The sequence below is a fragment of the Lathyrus oleraceus genome, chromosome 6 (assembly GCF_024323335.1).
Source record: "Lathyrus oleraceus cultivar Zhongwan6 chromosome 6, CAAS_Psat_ZW6_1.0, whole genome shotgun sequence".
NCBI lineage: Eukaryota > Viridiplantae > Streptophyta > Magnoliopsida > Fabales > Fabaceae > Lathyrus > Lathyrus oleraceus.
In genome coordinates this window covers 490,204,960-490,209,602 of record NC_066584.1, presented here as the reverse complement: position 1 = coordinate 490,209,602, position 4,643 = coordinate 490,204,960, and the positions used below count along the sequence as shown (strand labels likewise).

General features: G+C 44.3%; 1 non-coding gene across 1 annotated transcript; it reads right to left on the bottom strand.

Annotated features, from left to right (window-relative positions):
• Window positions 1-2,297: 2,297 nt before the first annotated feature.
• LOC127099560 (small nucleolar RNA R71) lies at window positions 2,298-2,404 on the bottom strand. The gene has a single exon (XR_007794050.1). It is a non-coding gene; the product is annotated as a small nucleolar RNA R71 (small nucleolar RNA).
• Window positions 2,405-4,643: the final 2,239 nt, after the last annotated feature.

Genomic DNA, 4,643 nt, shown 5'->3' with positions numbered 1-4,643 from the left:
ATGGGCCATGAGGGATCTTAGGGCCCAAAATTGGGGTCTTACAATAGCGTGTGCTATCTGTGCTTGTAGGATAATTTGACTTGCTTCCTGTGCAAGTTAGGATAGTTTGACTTGCTTCCTGTGCAAGTTAGGACTAGTTTAGACTTGCTTCCTGTGCAAGTTAAGTGTGTGTGGCTTGCTTCCTGTGTGAGCCATACTTAGGATAGGTTGGCCCTTGTGCCATTTAGCTAGAAACCATAACTTAGGGTTGATTTTGCATGACAACATCTAGGCTCGAGTCGTAGTCTCCCTAGAGTTGTGTCTCCCTCTGTTATCTGGTTAGGCTAGTCCTTTATCCCTGCGTAGGGGAACTACATCGCCCTGATCTTCATACCAGATGAAGTATGTAGGCAGGAGATTGAGCTGATCTCTCCGGGCGCCTTTTCTTTCTTTTTGTGTGTGCTGTCTGACCTTTGCTAGGCTCGAGTCCCCGTACTCCTTAGCATTTGCTGTCTGTTTGTGTGCGTTTGACAGTTATAGGCTGAGTCCCCGACTCCCTATCTATCTGTTGTGTTGTTTAGGTTCGGATGTCAATGTAAGTCCAGTGATTGGCATTTGGGCTCCGCGTTTGCCTCTTTGCGTGTGTTTAGGTTCGGATGCTGACATAAGTCCAGTGATTGGCAGTCGGGCTCCACGTTTGCCTGTGTGTGTTTGTTTGTGTGCGTGTCAGCCGAGCTACGAATGCTCTGATTCTTCTCTCGTCCGAGAAGATACGTATGCATAGGATACGATATCCTAGCGAGCATGTTTTGTCTTCCCAGTCCGAACTACTTCGACTCTGATGTCTATGCCTGATAGACTAAGTAGGCCCAGGATGCGACATCCTGCCGAGTTCAGTTTCAGTCAGTCTCTTTCGTTTCTTTCAGCCAGTGTGTGTGAATATTTGAGCAGTGTTTAGCAACCAATTTTCCTTTCTAGTGTGCGTGGATCCCGTAGAGTACTACGGATGCGTAGGGGTGCTAATACCTTCCCTTCGCATAACCGACTCCCGAACCCATACTCTTTGGTCGCGAGACCATGTTCTTTCCTAGGTTTACTTCGAGCGTTTCCTTTCCCTCTTTTGGGATAAATAACGCACGGTGGCGGCTCTGTTGTTCTTTCTTTCCCGCCGGTTTTTCGCGCGATGCGACACCTGGCTTAGTTAACTAGGAATTTTTATCACTTTAAGGAAAAACGATTTTTGAAATTATTTTCGGACGCGTTGATAGATTTAAAATCAGGAAACTCCTTGGGTAAACTTTCCGAATCAAAATCACTTTTCAACTAAGCTTACGAGTCTTATTTCTTAAAAATAGGTTTACTACTTTAGCGTTCTGCGCACCTTTTATAAGTGGCAATAAAAGGCCTTAATTTAAGGGTAAACTCGGTTCTGAATACGCGAAAGCGACAGTTCCTGTTAACTGGATTCTTTTCAAGAGTAGAAAATATTGCCCCATAAGTAGTTTTATTTAGACAATCGAAGTATCGTTTAACTGACGTGAAATACATTCAAGTCTATCTTTATCTGCATTGTATTTATCATTTTCTTTATTTACTGTTATATTGCAACATCAATATCTCATTTGTACCGCCTTAGATAAACACCGTAACAATAGTACTCGATAGATTGACGATTTGGTCTCTGTGGGATCGATATTCTTTTATATTACTCTGACGCGATTCGTGCACTTGCGAATACAGCGATCAAGTTTTTGGCGCCATTGTCGGGGACTAACTTCGTCAAATTTCGTACCCTGTTGTTACACCGTCTAGACTAAGGCATTATTAGCCGGTAAATGCGAAGAACCCATAGTACCAGAAATTTAGTAGATCCCTTAGCGGAACCCGAATGTTACACTCGTACACGCCTCTTACTCATTCGAATTAAGAAAGTTATGGCCGAGAATCGTGACCGGAGACCTCTTAAGGAATTTGCCCAACCCTCTGACGAGGAACCTAGTTCTAGTATAGTAAACCCCCTCATTCCTGCCAACAATTTCGAACTAAAACCATCCTTACTGCAATTAGTGCAACATAACCAATTCGCGAGTCTCGCTATTGAGAACCCAAATCAACATTTAAAATTCTTTGTCCAACTGGACGACACCTTTAAATCCAACGGTGCTTCACCTGATGCAATTCGTTTAAGATTATTTCCTTTCTCCTTCAGGGATAGAGCACGTTCGTGGTTAGATTCACTTCCAGCTAACTCAATAACTATCTGGGAAGACATTAGGAGAGTATTCCTTGCTAGATATTTTCCCCCTAGTAAGATTGTTGTTCTTCGAAACCAAATAACTAGATTTACTCAAAACCAAGGAGAATCACTTTTTGAAGCTTGGGAGAGATACAAGGAGCTGTTAAGAGTCTGTCCACACCATGGCCTAGAACAATGGCTGATCGTTCATACCTTCTACAGTGGACTCCATTATAACACAAAGATGAGCATCGACGCTGCCGCTGGTGGCGCATTGATGAACAAACCTTACCCTGAAGCTTATGACCTAATTGAGGATATGGCCCAAAACCATTACCAATGGGGAACTGAATGAGCATCAGTAGAGAAAAAGGAGACCCAAGGTGGAATACAAGAGATAAGTTCTATGGACATGATGCAAGCGAAAATGGACGCTTTAGCCCTTAAGGTCGAACATATTTCTACAAACTCTAACACCGCAGCGGTAGTCCACACAGAGTGTGAACTTTGTGGATCTAAAGGACACGAATCAGCGGAATGTAACCTTTTGAACGACCTGAACACCGACCAAGTGAATTACACCAAAGGTAACCCATTTTCAAATACTTACAACCCTGGATGGAGGAATCACCTGAAATTTTTCCTATAAAAACTAGAACCCTATCCAAAATTATGCACCTCAAAGACCACAAGGTTTTCAAGCCCAAAAACCAAATCAGCCTATGCAAGTTATGCCCTAGAAGCCTAAGCTTGAGAAGATCATGGAGAACTTTATATCATGCCAGACTCAGCAAAATAAAGAATTCCTAAACTAGAACATTCACGTAAATGAATTGATAATGCAATTAGGGACTAAGGTTGATCAGATAATTACTCACAATAAGATGCTTGAAACCCAGATCTCACAGGTAGCACAAAACCAAGTCCCACAAACTACATCTAGAGGACAATTCCCTGGACAACCTCAACTCAACCCTCAAGGGCAAGCTAACGCTATTGCATTACAAAGTGGGACCGCTTACGAAGGGCCTTATAACCCAGCAATGAGTGTCGCATCACGCGAAAAACCGGCGGGAAAAGAAAGAAACAACAGAGCCGCCACCGTGCGTTATTTATCCCAAAAGAGGGAAAGGAAACGCTCGAAGTAAACCTAGAAAAAGAACATGGTCTCGCGACCAAAGAGGATGGGTTCGGGAGTCGGTTATGCGAAGGGAAGGTATTAGGCCCCCTACGCATCCGTAGTACTCTACGGGATCCATGCACAAAAGGAAGGAAAATTGGTTGCTAAACACTGCTCAAACTCACACACACTGGCTGAAAAGAGACGAAAGAAACTGACTGAAACTGACTCGGCAGGATATCGTATCCTGGGCCTACTTAGTCTATCAGGCATAGACATCAGAGTCGAAGTAGTTCGGACTGGGGAAACGACACATGCTCGCTAGGATGTCGCATCCTATGCATACGTATCTTCTCGGATGAGAGAAGAATCAGAGCATTCGTAGCTCGGCTGACACGCACACAAACAAACCGGACACACACAGGCAAACGTGGAGCCCGAATGCCAATCACTGGACTTATGTCAGCATCCGAACCTAAAACACACACAAAGAGGCAAACATGGAGCCCAAATGCCAATCACTGGACTTACATTGACATCCGAACCTAATACACACACAACAGATAGATAGGGAGTCGGGAACTCAGCCTATAACTGTCAAACAAAACACAAAAAGAAAAGAAAGGCGCCCGGAGAGATCAGCTCAATCTCCTGCCTACATACTTCATCTGGTGTGAAGATCAGGGCGATGTAGTTCCCCTACGCAGGGACAAGGATCTAGCCTAACCAGATAACAGAGGGAGACACGACTCTAGGGAGACTATGACTCGAGCCTAGATGTTGTCATGCAAAAGTCAACCCTAAGTTAAGGTTTCTAGCTAAATGGCACAAGGGCCAACCTATCCTAGATAAGACTTGCACAAGAAGCAAGGGTCTCGATTGCAACTAGGGCAAGAGAAAGGGGAGGTCTCAATCGCAATGAGGGCGAGAGAAAAGAAGAGATCTCAATCACACAGGGGTGAGAGAAAAGAGTTAGTGTTAGTGGTTAGTCAAACTCGACAAGACATCGCATCTCGTGCCTACGTATCTCATCTAAACATGAGAATCAGAGTTGCCGTAGTTCGGCCAAACAACTCTAAGCATGGCTCACACAGGAAGCAAGCCACACAGACTTGACTTGCACAGGAAGCAAGTCAAGCACAACCTACCTTGCACAAGGGCAAGTCTAAGCTACACCTAAAGAGGCAAAGCAAACAGGCAATCACAATCACAAGAAGCACACTCTATATGCATACAAGAGGCTCACACAAGGGTTAGGCACTAGGGCCAACTGGAATAGGGTAAGTGTGCTCTTAACCTTGCCATTGA